Below are 15,750 nucleotides of genomic sequence, written 5' to 3'. Positions count from 1 at the left end.
ATACTTTGCTCTATCTGAGATTGTCCTAATTTCTACCTTCCTCTCTCAAGTTCTTCCTTCTCATACATGGTAGAAAAATTTGTAGACACAATCTCCATAATTTCTTCTTGTCTATATTTTACTACCCCATTCTCATCGAGCATTTTGTCTTATTATTACCTCCTTTCCTAAAAAGGATGAAACATCTCCGTTCTTTCCCTTTAAAAACAAACATCCTGTCTATACAACATAACTTCATTTTTTTATTTTTCTGATACCTTTTTCTATTTCCCTTACTCTACACTTCCTTCTTCCATTCCTTTCTCAGAATCACTCAACGCATTTTCATATTCCACTTTACAACTTTTTTACCCTTCTATTTAATTCAAAAAGTCTTTTTATAATTCTTTTTAAAAACCTTTACCCACCATGTTCAGCTTTAACTAAATACTCTAACCATCCAAAGTTCTTTCTGTAGTCCATTACCTTCCTCTTCATTTTTTTTACTTACATCCCACTAATCATTTTATTTCATTTCCTTCTTTCATTTATTTATTTATTATTGCTTAATACAGCCCACATTGCCTTCTGATCTGAAAAAATCTACTTTTTTCTACAGCATCTGCCACTTTCCTTATATCACCTGAATACATAATCTCTCCCAGTTTTTTTTTGTTTTTTTTTAATTCCCCTGTTGTGCACTCACTCACAACTTCTTCATATTCTCAAGTTACCATACTGCATCACTTCTTTTATCATTTTTTTCTTTTTCCTTCTCTTACCTTACGGGTAAAAAAAAATCAAAAGTCATTAGTATTGACATCTTCACTATCACATGTGTTTCAATCCTTCAAACATTTACTTCTGACATGTTTTCATACATTTACATATGTATATATTATGATTAGCCTCACACAATTCCCATTTTTTTCTATTTCCCTTCCCACTGCATGAAACATAATTCAACAGCATTAGAATGACTGCAAGAATAAAATTAAAGGTAACCAGCATGACTGCATATTAATTACTCCTTTGGAAATCCACTTTTTATTTTAACTTCAACAAAGAACATCTACACTTCAGTATCAACGCTGATATAAGCATGAGAGAATTAATGAACTTGAGTTTGTATTTATTTATTGGCATTTGCTTACCAATATAGTCCACTGGGCTGATGACAGCCTATTTTCAGTGGAGGCCTGGGGAGAAAATCTCCGCAGAAAATATAAACAACATAACACAGAAATGGATGTAACATTTGTAAAAGTTACATATGCTTAGATACACATGGAAAAGTATTAATTTGCTATAGTAAATAGTCCACTGGGCCATATGTATGTATGTATAACAGAAGAAAGAAACTGTTGCAAAAAATAAATAAATAAATAAGAGTAAAATCCCATGATTGGAGGAACTCCCTGGTCAGCCTCAGTAAGAAGTGGAGATCCCTCATAAAATCATCCAAAGCTAGTTATGAAAACAAAATCGCCACTGATTCTAAAGACAACCACAAAGCATTCTATAGCTATGTCAAGAATCTCAATGGCAACACTCAGATCTGCTCTGAGTTACAGCACAATGGCACTAAATATACAGAACCAACTGATATTGCCAACATCCTGGCAGATAGGTTCAGTGCTAACTTTACCCCCCTCTCACACCCTAAAGGGTCCATCTCTATACCGGTTCAGTGCTAACTTTACCCCCTCTCACCCCCTAAAGGGTCCATCTCTATACCGGAAAAATGCAAAGTTCCTGTAATCACGGCTGCACAGCTAAAAACCTCACTCTCCAAAGCCAAGAACACAGCATCCATGGGACCTAACAACATTCCAGGTTGCCTTCTACACGAACTACAGAATGAACTGGCACCCCACCTAAGTACCATGTTCAGTCATAGCCTCACCTCAGACTTTGTGCCCATTGAATGGTGCACCATGATGGTTATCCCACTCCACAAAGGGGTAGCCATGACAGGCCCCGGGAACTACCACCTTATTAGCCTGACTAGCCTGGTCTGCAAGGCCATGGAACTTATCATCATGGAACTCATAAACAAAGACATTGGAGATCTCCAAACTCTGGACCCCACACAGTTTGACTGGTTACTCTACAAATATTCCATAAATACTTCATTTATTTTCTTTTTATGACTCTTGCCATGCCTGACAAAAGTTTGTAACGACCCGGTCACTTACCCGATTAACAAATGACTATATAAAAATAAGACAGCAATACCATCAAATAGTTAAGAGTAAGAGAGTAGAAAAGTTTATATCCGCAAAGAAATATTTTATCAAAACTGAAGATAAACCTACAGTGGAATTGACAGGAACCCAGACACAACTCTGGACAACAGACAAAGGAAAGTGCAATGTATTTATGGAAACTTTACATTAACCAACCAACCACTAACTTGCTTGTTTTTTCTGAACATGGGAAGAAACTGGAGTACCCACAAAATTTATTATTGATTTGACATTTGTTGACCGGGTTAGTCTGACTGAGCTGTCACCCTTTTTCGGCAGAGGCCCGGGGAGAAAAGCTCCACAGTTAACACATACAACAAGTATAATACAGTGAGCACTAAATAAGCTACAAATTACTACAGCACTCAACCTTCCTCACTGTCTAGAGGAAAACAGTTTCTAGTACTTAACAAATAAGCACCTATCCAGGCAAGTCTAAGGGTCAGCTCCTGGTGTTTTCTCCCGTCTACCTGATGAATCTGGGCATTTGGGGCAATGCAGCAATTGCCTCATGTACACAGACAACCCTCTCCTCCTACCACACAACACTACAACCTGTGAGAGATGCACTTATATAGCCAAACTGGAAGCAAAGCTCTCTTCACCTAAGACTGGACTAGACAGTCAAGAGGAGAAGGTAAACACTTGCACCACACCACACTCAGCACATAGTCCTCAAAACCTACACCACCAAAACACGCACACAGAAACACAAAACACACACCTACATTCGCGGAGGCTCTCAGTAAAAACCTGCTCAAGCAACAGGGACCTCCAAAGCAGAAACACAAACAACTTCTACCCCCCCCAACACAACCCAAATGACACATAGCCCACAAACTCAGTGTGCCACTCAACTACAGCCCATAAGGCATAACAACGTACCCAACACTCTAGTCATAAGTGACTCTATAGTCAGGCATACTGATGTTCCACTCACCAGGCTAAACAAGGAGAAAGTTACTGTCAGCTGCCTGTCGGGTGCCAGGATCCGCCAAATAACGCATGCACTCAGGTCACTCCACAACAAGTACAAATATGACTCTCTCATCGTCCATGTTGGTGTGAATGACCTGAGACGTACCTCCCTGGACTACATGAAAAGGGATATGGAGGAGCTGTCCAATCTTGTAGCCCAGGCAGGTATGACCCTAGCCCCGAGTAGCATCCTGCCATCACCCAGAATGATACCACAGGACAAGGATAAAATGATTGACTTCAACAACTGGCTAAGCTTCTGGTGTCATTCTAAGGGGATCCAGTATCTGTCTGCCTGGGATGACATGATCGACAAACCACGATGCTTTGCCAGAGATGGCCTGCACCTGTCGCCCCTGGGACTTCAGACACTGGCTAAGGCTCTAGCCACCCCTATAGTGCCTTTTTTAGGCAAGGTTCAAATGACAAATTCACCACCATAACAGGTACAAGCAAGAAGAATGTGAGGCTATTGCTACTCAATGCTAGAAGTCTAAACCTCAAAATGCACTCACTCGAAGCTCTCCTTAAAATGGAGAACATCGACATCTGTGCAGTGACAGAGACCTGGTTCAAGGCTCCAGAGAGTACCCCTGCATTAGCAGGCTATAATTCACACCACACCTTTCGGCCACCTAACCTGGACCGAAACACTAAAGGCGGAGGTGTGTCCATATTCATTAAGGATATCCACACCTCCAGGCTAGTTGCTCAACATAATGCATCCGAGATTATTCAAGTGCAACTAACTCTGGGCAAGATCACAATCCAAATTGCAGCTTGCTACAGATCCCCCACCACGCCCCAGGATTCCCACTCCTCATTTCTTGATACACTGGAAAATATTAGGGTACAACCTAATGCCCTAATAATGGGCGAGTTCAACTACCTCACCATTAACTGGGAAAACTACTCATGTACCAACTCTTGTGCTCAACGTTTTCTGGAATTCATAAATTCCAATGCCTTGGATCAACTTATACACACCCCCACCAGCGGCAGCAATATCCTAGACCTGGTTATTACCAATATGGGAAACCGGTAATCCACACCAGTGGTCAATTCCTTGTTGGTCAGATCCGACCACAAGCTAATCACCCTTGACATCCACATCCCTCCCCACCCCCATTAGGGAAACCACAGCAAAATATTCCTCCAAAGCCAACTTCACACTTCTTAAGACAGAAGTGGCAAACTTCATGACACCCATGCTGATGGACAATAGAGGTATGACTACTGAATCCTACACAAATGCACTTTATAAGCACTTAGGTGAGTGCATGGATCGTGCAAGCCCTAACAGTACCAAGATGCTATCCTCCAAAAAAGGAAGCCAATCTGGTGGTTCCCTGTCATAAACAAACTCTACAACAGAAAAAAGAAAGTGTTGCAAAAAAAAAAAGAGTAAAATCCCATGATTAGAGAAACTCCCTGGTCAGCCTCAGTAAGAAGCTGAGATCTCTCATAAAATCCTCCAAAGCTAGTTACAAAAACAAAATCGCCACTGACTCTAAAAGACAACCACAAATCATTCTATAGCCATTTCAAGAATCTCATTGGCAACACTCAGATCTGTTCTGAGTTACAGCACAATGGCGCTAAATATACAGAACCAACTGTTATTGCCAACATCCGGGCAGATAGGTTCAGTGCTAACTTTACCCCCCTGTCATCCCTTAAAGGGCCCATCTCTATACCAGAAGAATGCAAAGTTCCTGTAATCATGGCTGCACAGGTAAAAAACACACTATCCAAAGCCAAGAACACAGCATCCATGGGACCTGACAACATCCCAGGCTGTGTTCTACATGAACTACAGAACGAACTGGCACCCCACCTAAGTACTATGTTCAATCATAGCCTCACCTCAGGCTATGTGCCCACTGAATGGCACACAGCGACAGTTATCCCACTCCACAAAGGGGGAGCCACCACAGACCTCAGAAACTACCGCTCCATTAGCCTAACGAGCCTGGTCTTCAAGGCTATGGAACGTATCATCATGGAACTTATAAACAATGACACTGGCAATCTCCAAACTCGGGACCCCACACAGTTCGGGTTTGTAAAAGGCAGATCATGTCTCCTAAACCTGATAGACTTGTTTGGAGCAGTCACCAAAGCCGTAGATGAGGGTAAGGTAGTTTACACAGCCTATCTAGATCTTGCCAAGGCTTTCAACACCATCCTCCACTCTGGAATTATAGATAAACTCACTAAACTAGGTATAAACCCCATGTCACAAGATGGGTTGCCAACTGGCTCACTGACAGAACCCACACTGTGAAAGTAGCAGACTCCAAATCCAACTTCAGACCACTGACAAGTGGAGTACCACAGGGTTCAGTCCTGGGTCCTCTCCTGTTTGATATCTACTTCTCTGAAGTACAGGCTAGCACAGAAGGTCCTTGGCTAACGAAGTTCGAAGATGAATGCAAACTAGGAGCCATAATCAAAACTCTAAAAGATGTGGACATCTTAAAAAAGGGCCTCGCTGAGACAGATGCCTGGTGTCAAAGCCATGGCCTCAAGCTCAATGCCAAAAAGTGCATTGTCACCCCTTTTGGTAAAAACTCTGTACCCATGAACTATCACATAGGTGGTAGTCTACTTAACACCGAAAGTGTGATAAGAGACCTTGGGGTACAGGTGGACAGTAGTCTCTCCTTTGATAATCACATCGCCACAGTAGTTAGGAAATCCTTCTACGTGGCACACCTCATCACAAAAGGTTTCTCATCCAGGAAAAGAGGTCATTGTTCCCCTCTACTAGTCACTCATTAGACCCATTATAGAGTACAATGCCCCTTTTGGTATGTACCTCACAAGACATCTACAACAACTGGAAAGGCCACAGAAATATCTCACAAAGAGGATTACCGGCCTCAAACAGATGCCCTCACGAACCGTCTCAAAAAACTGCAGCTTTACTCCATCGCATATCGCCTACTCAGAGGCGATCTCTGCCTAACACACAAAGCTATGTCAAACCCAGAGCTTTTAGACATGCTCCACTTAAAGAAATCCCAATCCCTATGAGCTACACGTTCTAGGGACCTATACTTTGTCACCACAATAAACAGAACATGCTGGAGGGATAGATTCCTGTCCCAGAGACTTCCCATACTCTGTAACAAACTACCTATCTATATCAAACAAAGCTCCTCGTTAGCACTCTTCAAGAAAAATCTTGATGATTGGATGGGAGATAGGAAATTCACCCCGGGGATCACTTCTGTGGCTCTGCTCAACAATGGCACCTGTCTTCCAGGCCTTTTGGATGGAGTCCTGGAACAAAATTTTGTCAGTTGATTGTTCAGTGACGTAAAAAGGTCTACTCGAGGAGCTCCCCACAGATGGATCAAATCTTAGAAGATCCCCTGATCTTGTTTACAGTTGTAAGGGTCTGCCCTGGTCCTGCTCAGCTTGTGTGCCACAAAATTTTGCTCTGACAGCATACAGGATGCCTGCAGAGTGAGACTGTGCTGTGAAGCTATATCCCAAGCTAACATGGCTAGTCTGCAAAGAGGGTAAGACCTGGTTCCTACTTGCTTGTTGATGTACCATCACTGTGGTATTGTCTTTAACCACGTGAAGAGGTCCCAAGGCCCAAAGATGGATCAGAAAGTTGAATGCCTATATCAGGTCAAGCATCTCCTTGATATTTAAGTGCTTGTGTCTGTTCTTACTGTCAACACCTCATGCACTTTTCTCTCTCCTGAAACTGCTCCTAAAACAAAATCTGAAGCATCAGTGGTGACTGCTCTGGAGCAGGGAGGGAGAAGGGGTGACCTAAATTTAAGGATATCTGTTATCTCCACCAAAATAAATTTCTTCTGACAAACCCCAGTACTGGAATCTGAAAAAGATAAAGGGTGTTGATGCTGGGACCAAAGAGATTTCAGATACCACTGTATCTTTTTCATGTGGAGTGTTCTAGGGGTATCATGAGAATCATAGATGCCATGATACCCAAAATCCTGAGGTATTCCCTCACAGTAACTGAAGTCTGAGTGGAAAACCTTAGAAATAGATCTAAATAAATATCACTTTTTTCCTGTGAAAGAAAGCTCTTTGAAAAGAAGGTGTCCACTTGACATCCCAGGAACAAAATCCTGTGTGATGGAGTTAAGAAAGACTTTTGAATGTTCTCTTGGAATCCCTGTTTGTGCCAGAGATCTCTCACCCAAGACAGAGATTCTTGACATTTTGAAAAAGACTCTTCAAAGATAAGTAACTTGTCTAAACATGGATAAATGTGGATACCATGTAACCTGCAATGAGCTATAACTGGAGTTACTTTGTGAACACTCTTGGTCCAAAGGGAAACGACTTAAGTCTGGATGAATAAGGGTGTGATGATGTGAATCTTTTAAGTTTAGTGTTACCAGGAAACTTGAAAGAGAAAAAGGTAATAGCATACCTCCCAACCATCCTGAATTACTCGTTTTTTACCAAGTTTTGGGGTCCAAATAATGGGGTGCCACTTTGTTTCCGATTTTTTTCCCATTTTTGCTTTTGTTTTTTTGAGAGGACGTCAGCTCCATCAGCCGGCTCACTGTTTGATTTTAATGGATCTGAGAGCAGGAAGGAAACTATATGCTCCTGCTTATTTCTGCTACTACACTCGTATTTATGTGAGCAGAGACAGGAGGGGAAATTATATGCTCCTCCTTATTTCTGCTACTATGCTCGTATTTACGAAAGGATATGGATCTGCAAGCGGGAAGGAAACTAGCTACTTCGGAGATTATGAACGGAGGTAGGAGACCTGTGAGCGACCAGGAAGGAAACTAGCTACTTGGGAGATTATGAACAGAGGTAGGAGACCTGCCCATATTAGATATCTGAACACTGGTTTCTGGTTTGCAGAGTGGTGTGTGTGTGTGTGTGTGTGTGTGTGTGTGTGTGTGTGTGTGTGTGTGTGTGTGTGTGTATATAAATGCCCCCAGGTGAATACACCTGGTGGCTAGAGGTACTCAGGCTCAAACCCTGTACACCTTGGGTGTAAGGTAAAAAGAACCTAATGTTCTACATTAAATCTGTGATTTTCAGGACTTTTGTAGCAAATCACTGAAGGATTGAATTCACTAAATAATGACAGGCATTTGAATTTCAGACTTCATATTCTTCAGAAAATAAATGGTAACACAAAACCTTTTATTCTAGCAATTTTCTAAGTTTATAAGATCAGTGTTTGAAATTTGTCCTTATTTTGGGGCTGTATTCCCCATTATTTACTTTGTCCAGGTTTTTTGTGCCAAGACATTCAGAGCTATGGTGAGAAGTGAGAACTGAATTCTGTATCCCCCCATTATTGGCTTTGTCCAGTTTTTTTTGTAATTAGAGGTTGAGAGCTACGGTGAGATGAGAACTGAATTCAGTAAATGATAGCCATTTAAGTTTCAGTCTTCTTATCTTTCAGGAAACTGCTGGTTTGGCATAGTGGTATGTTGTTCTGACTGTAGTGCACAGGGTTCAAGACTTGGCAGTGAAATGCATGGTGGTAACACAACATTTTATTCTAGCAACTTTCCAAAATTATACAAGCAATGTTTAAAATGTGCCCCTGGTTTTTGTCCCCCCCCCCCCAAATAAAAATTTTGAAATTGAAAATAAGTGAGAGAAGCTGTGCAAGATGCCTATGGCTTACACTACTGTCATTCTACTTATATATATATATGTATGTATGTATGTGTGTGTCTGTGTGTGAAGTAGACTTTTATGATGGAAATGTTCTGAATTGAGCAGTTTTGTCATTGCCTACTGGAAAAAATGTTAAAACAATAAATTTAAAATGTGATCTAATGCAAGTCTAACAAGTGTGCTGTATCATTATACAAGGAATATAATTAAAGTCAGGAAGGTGCATCAAAGAATGCATGTATGTTTCTTGTTTTGTGTGCAAGGGGCCTATGATTTGAAAACAGCCCAAATGGAATCTTTATCCATCACTGGCTAGATGCATTTTCTTTGGATCTGCTGTGGGTTTCAATGCTGTTTCAATTAATGTGAGTTTCAAGGGCAGAGAAGTTTTAATGCCAAGTCTATTTTCATTGTGAGACAGTATTGCTTTGTTTAGTAGATAACTATTAGTTTTGGGGCATTATACTATAAAATGTAAAAAATAAAATCCAAATAATCATTGTAGAAGTAAAGCAGTATGCATACACATGTTAGTGTTTATGGCAAATGGGGTGAAATAGCCAGGTAATGGGACATTTGAATGGCTGCAGGGGGACTCTGGTACCATATTTTGGTTGTCTGTTCTTCAGTTTGCGTTTTGAAACTTGGTATCCCACAATTCCATTGGAGTGGGCGGGGTTATGTAATTATGTATGCAATTTTTACGTTAATCAGAGTACAGATTTGTACCTATTTTTCATGGGCCTTGTCCAGATTTTTGATGTTTCCAGGTTGAGAGTTATGGGTAATAGGTTGTGACATGACATCATTTTCAATTTGGACACCATCACAAATGGATTTTTGAAAGGAAGATCACTCCAACCATTTTCTTTCTTTGGCAATAGGAACATCCTTCAATCAAACCCCTTACCCACTACCCACCTGGGAAGGAGGAACTGCTTCTATCACTCCTTGGGAAAGGATATGATGGAGAACAGGGAAAACAAAAAAGTCTGATCTGTAGGATGAAAGACAACCCCCTGAAGAGGAGGAATTCCCGCTCACTGCCATCTGTATCCCTGATGAATAATTTTTAGAACCAATTTTGTCTGAAACAATCCGTTACCAAAGACGAACATGGAGATTCACACTTTCTGGAGGAGAAACGTTTCTAGGGTGAGAGAGGGTCACACGTTCTCTTGAACAGTCATACAGACTTGTTGAACTCTCTTGTTTTGGGAGGTTTGAAACTTCTTTTTGGAACCTCCTTGCTACTTCTTAAATGTGTTTGCCTGAATTCTGTTGAGACTGTTTAGTCTTTTTTTTAGCCAAAACTGAATGAGGAGAAAGAAAATCCCTTGGAAAATTTGAAAAGGAGGGCTGAAAACTCAGACATTTCCTGGATCAGCTTGTCCCTTTCATCACACATTTTGATCCCCTCTACAGCAGAGGAGCCAAACACTACACCTCTATCGAAGGGAGAATTAAAAATCTAATTTTTTACAAAATCTGGGAGGTTCTGAGAATGCAACCATGCAGACCTCCTTAAAACAGTACCAGCAACCAAAGCCCTGGAAAAAGTATCAGTCATGCACACACTGCAAATAATGAGTAGTGCTAAGTTACTTACACCAGCGTTTGTCTTCACAAGAAGAAAATGTAGATAAAACATTCCTCATACTTTCACAATACTGATAAATTAAAACTCTGAAAATCAAAGTTGAAGAAGTGTACACCTTTTGCTCATACCTATCAATGTTCCCATCCTTATTAGAAAAGGAAGGATTAAAATTAACTAAGAGCTTAGCAGCAGTGCAGTCAACTAAGTCTATAGCTGATGAGTCAGATTTGGGAACAGTACATAAAATGTAAAAGACCAAGGAACTTTACACATACTATCTGCCTTTTTAGGGACAGCTGGTTGACTATCAGAAAACTGCAAGAAGTAAGCGATACATTCTCTAAAGCACACAGGAGAGGAGTAATGTGTGCAGGTTCTGGAAAATCGTTTTGTAACAACTCATAGTATTTTCTAAGGGACTGAGAAACCTCTGTGTTCTCTCACTGAAAACTCTGGGACAATGTAGCTATAATGCCAGAAAAAATGAAATCACCACAGTGAGAATCAGAAATGAAGCTATTCTCTGAGTCTGAATCACAAATCTGAGGACAAAACACTGAACCTTTCCCTGCATCTTTCTGTCCGGATTCAGATTCTTTAATCTCTTCAGGTAACCAGGTATCCCTCTTTCTTTACCAGAAACTACCCTACAAGAAAGATCAACAGCCTGAATTAATCCCAAAGCCAGTCCCAGTGAACTACTCCTATACAAAGAAATTTGAGTAGATATATGCTTGGATTTCTGTTTTTTTTTTTTTTTTTTTTTAAACAGGAAAAATGGAGCTAACCGTGTTACTAATGGCGGCAGCAGCTACTTCCCAAAGGAAGGGCACAGCATTCTGACAACAGGAAAACCGTCCCTTTTCCCGCTCCCAGGACCAACAAGAGTGGCTCTCCCTTGACCACCGAGGGGACTCCCAACTGCTGCAGAAGATGTGGCTAACCCCTGGTCCCTCGTGGCTGTAGATGCTACACCACTGGGATCTAGGGTAAAAGAGGAGTGGTCTGAGATGCAGCAAATATTCCAGCAGAGTCGTCCACCTGTGGCTAGACAAACTGCAAGCCTGTTGTGGTGGCAAAGGCCGTTTGCTTAACTTTTTATTTTTGCGGCTGTTAGGAGGACTGACTGTGGGGTCGACAATCTGTTCCATGGTCAAGCCAAAAATGGTGCCTCTTTCCCAAGGAAGAGGAGCAACACATTTATTTATTTTATTTACTGCATTTGTTTACTGGGTAATGTCAGTAAGGGCCAGAAGCCCATTTTCAGCGGAGACCCGGAGAGAAAAGCTCCCGACATACAGTAGAGAATTCTAGCAATACTAACAATATTAATCATGTTTGATATGTAACAGTGTATATAGAAATGCAAACAATTAATTATGATAAAGATATGAAAAGCAAACAATGAATTATGGTATAGACATGAAATACAGTTTCAAAACACGGTTTCTCCAAACATTTGTTAAAAGTAAACATATTTTAACAGTGCCAGGAATGGTACAATGTAAGATCTGTGTTTTTGCCTACTACTTTAGACCACTCGCTTCAAAAAGGACAAATGTTAGCTATGAGGAGATAAACAGTAGCTATGGGGTTGAGGAGAATGAGCAGTAATATGAGATATGGTTGGGGTAAATGTGTAACATGATATATAGTTGGGGTGTGGGAAGACTTAACCAGGAGTATGGCAGGAAAAGAGCCAATGATTAGCAAGATGTTCTTTTAGGAGTTGGGGTTGGTGAAGAGTGTTCCAGAGCCTGGCAATTCTATAAGAGTAGAGGGAGAATCCCTGTAAAATTTCCAGTCCACGAAAGTTACTTTTTTTGACAAAAAAAAAAATAGTAAAAAGCACTTTCAAACACTACTGAAGCCCTTCAACAGAAAAATAGCATATTTTCTGTGGAGAAATTTTGTTATCAGTTAATTTATACTAATTTTAAACAGAAAGAAAAAATAAATACTCCATTTAATACAACGTACCAGTAAAACACACCACTCCTAGCTTTAAAATAACTTTACTGAAGATAAAAGGAATAAAACATCAGTAAACATAAGAAAATATAATTTTTTGCCCAAAGGGAACTTATCTATCTGCCCAGCACAAGAAAGTATGAGTCAAACATCGAACCTTGAAAGCCTCAGCGGAGCATACTCTTTGGCAGCAGGAAAGCTCTGAAGGGCTTTATGCCCAAATTTGTCTTTTAGTCAGCTCAGCTCAAGCTGCATGACTGTTTGGGAGCACAGAAGATGCCCTGAAGCTTTGGAAGCTGGCATATCCTTGGCATAATGTAACCCAAATAGCTAAGGCTAGTACAAGCAGTAATCAATATGAAGAGCTTCTTGTCTTTTAATCAGCTCAGCTCGAGATGCCCGACAGGTTGGGCACTTGGAAGGTGCTCTGAAGCTTTGGAAGCTGTCTGGCTGTTATATTCTTAGCAGGGTATAACTCACATACCGAAGGCTACAGAGATCAACATAAAGAACATCTAGGAGGTCCAAACATGCATGGCAGCAACACAGACTATTATTAATACAGTAATATGGACAGAAGAGTCCATATGAACAAACTGAGTGGACCTTTAGTGTGTAGCAATTTCGGCTGACAAGTGTTTTATTAAAAAAATAACAAAGACATCAAATGTCTTAATCTAAATGTCTATACCCCCTCTAATAAATAAAACTGAAATCTGTACTATATCACTAGACAGTATACAATGTGTTTTGGCATTTTAGTGTATTGCGTGAACTTTTTCAGAAGTACTCCACTGACCATAAGTTATAAAAAACAACAGAAACAGCAAACAGATCAGCCACTGCGCAGAATTGGAGGTCAATAACATAATATAAAAATCACTGAATGAAAGCATCGGTAAATAACTATTAAATCTAATTTTCCAAAGCTAAACTTTAGTTCAGTTATCAATTTAACAATAATACACTAGACATTTCCACGCAGCGTTTTATATACAGTTTCGCAAAAAACACTGAAACTCAATAAAAAGTAGCTCCTGTTCATCCCTTTACAGTTTTTGATAAGTATACTTAGGTTAAACAATAAATCATAGATTAAAACTACAGTCAAAAGCAAATAAATATAATTAAAACAAAGTACTCAAAAATGTGAACTTCGAGCAATAACATATTTAAAGTGCCACTCACTGACAAACATTTCTGCAATAATGCTCTCCAAACCTCAGATCAGCGTGATCTTGTGTATTTTCTTCTCATTCTCAAGACTGTAGGCAATTTCACAATTAAACCTGTTGACGCAGCAGTGACTGAAACATAACATACTTCTTCTTTTTACTTGCTCAACTGTGCAGCAACAGGAAGCAGAGCGTCACACAACCAGCTCAAACAACGAAGCCCTGTTTTGCGGAGAATTATGGGGGTTGTTGTTTTGCTGCACAACTGCAGCGAGTGTAATATACCAAAGGAATGTGCTTTTCCTGACTACAGCAGTAAACGAAATGTGTCCAGGTTTTGTCATGTGACAAAACAACCTTGTCATGTTTTCAGCAAAGTGCTGACATGAGCATGGAAATACCGGTATCTACAAGGGACTGGGTGTCCCACCTAATCAGATAGCCTATTCAATTCTAAAGGACATAAATTCGCCACATTCATCGGGAGTGAAAAAGAAAATTATTGCTCGTCTTTGTAATTATGGCGTGCCAGCTGATATACAATGTTGTTACGTCAATGGGGGGAATTGGTTGGCATGATGGAATAATATTCTTGGGAAATTCACAGCTATTTTACTTGATCCCAGGTTTTTCTTTGTTATGAACAACCCTTCTCTGAATACCTCTCGAACCTGTTTACTGTCCCTGACTTTGCCGAATATTTTTGCCCTTTTTGTCGTTTCTTTCTGTTAAATCACCGTGGATTAATGTTTAAATGCCGGAGATTAGTGCTTCATCATACGTATTATGGTTCAGAAGATGCCTGTTCATACAGTCTTAGGTCTGTTGTTCTATTAAATTGTAAATGAATTAGAGTAATACTTAAAATGTTTCTGATTTTTTTGAAATTTTGTCCCCCCACCACCACCACCATCGTTATTTTTCTCTGTCCCTAATGCCGGGGAGACATTTTACCGCTATCTGCATATTTGTTAACTGTCTATATTTTCATGCCCAGATTTTAGCCTTATGCGTATGGTTTGCTCCTCAAACAATTTGTGCTTTTCAGGAAAATCGCTGAGTATTGAAATCACTAAATAATGACATACATTTGAGTTTCATACTGTATATGCTTCAGAAAATGCATGCTAATGCATACCCTGTTATTATAGCAACTTTCTAAGTTAATAACAGTAATATTTAAAATCTGTCCCCATTTTGGAGGCTTTGTCCCCCCATTATTTTAGGGTTTGTCCAGATTCTTGCACTAAGAGGTTAACAGGTGCTGCTAGTTGCTTAACAAGTACATTTACAAGACCACATCCAAAGCAGGATATTTTGTCATCGTTTATGTGTATTTTTTGATAGTCTTGTTTATTTCTTATGTAGAGTGGATATAAAAAGTGTACACACCCCTGTTAAAATGTCAGGTTTTTGTGATATATAAAAAATGAGACCACAATAAATAATTTCAAAACGTTTCCCACCTTTAATGTGACCCATAACCTGTATACTTCCATTGAAAAACAAACAAATCTGTTAGGGGAAAAATATAAAAAATAAAAAACATACAATAAGCTGGTTGCATAAGTGTGCACACCCTTAAACTAATACTTTGTTGAAGCACCTTTTGATTTAATTACAACACTTGCCATCAATTAAAGAGACTCTGATTAACCCCAAATAAAGTTCAGCTGTGCTAGTAGAATTTTGCCTGCTACAGCAAAAGCCATGGTTCGCAAAGAGCTTACAAAGCATCAAAGGGATCTCATTGTTGAAAGGTATCAGTCAGGAGAAGGGTACAAAAAAATTTCCATAGCATTGGATATACCATAGAAGACAGTGAAGACAGTCATCAAAAAGTGAAGAAAATGTGGAAGAACAGTGATACTGCAAAGAACTGGATGTCCCTCTCCAAAAATTGATGAAAACTGGTCAGGGAGGCTGCCAAGAGACCTACAGCAACACTGAAGGAGCTGCATGAATTTCTGGCAAGTACTGGTTGTGTACTGCATGTGACAACAATCTCCCGTATTTTCCATATGTCTGGACTATGGGGTAGGGTTGTAAGACATAAGCCTTTTCATACACAGAAAAACATCCAGACCTGGTTACAATTTGCGAAACAATACATCAAGTCTCCCGAAAGCATGTGGGAAAATGTGTTATGGTC

The 15,750-nt window shown here is 40.0% G+C and overlaps 1 protein-coding gene across 5 annotated transcripts in view; it reads right to left on the bottom strand.

The window, feature by feature from the left end:
* The window catches only part of SLC38A9 (solute carrier family 38 member 9), a 1,477,321-nt gene extending 1,463,511 nt beyond the window's left edge, over nt 1–13,810 (bottom strand). For 3 of the 5 annotated variants that reach the window (XM_044063918.1, XM_044063920.1, XM_044063923.1), the window contains exon 1: nt 13,612–13,810. The gene's annotated coding sequence lies outside the window, so the exon portion shown is untranslated. The remainder of the gene's footprint in view (nt 1–13,611) is intronic. The other 2 variants (XM_044063921.1, XM_044063922.1) reach the window with 1 other exon arrangement.
* Between the last annotated feature and the right edge of the window lie 1,940 nt (nt 13,811–15,750).

This window comes from Protopterus annectens, chromosome 2.part2 (genome assembly GCF_019279795.1).
Source record: "Protopterus annectens isolate FY-2018-M chromosome 2.part2, PAN1.0, whole genome shotgun sequence".
Taxonomy (NCBI): Eukaryota; Metazoa; Chordata; order Ceratodontiformes; family Protopteridae; genus Protopterus; species Protopterus annectens.
The sequence above is the reverse complement of the archived record's forward strand: the minus strand, read 5'-3'. Positions and strand labels throughout refer to the sequence as shown.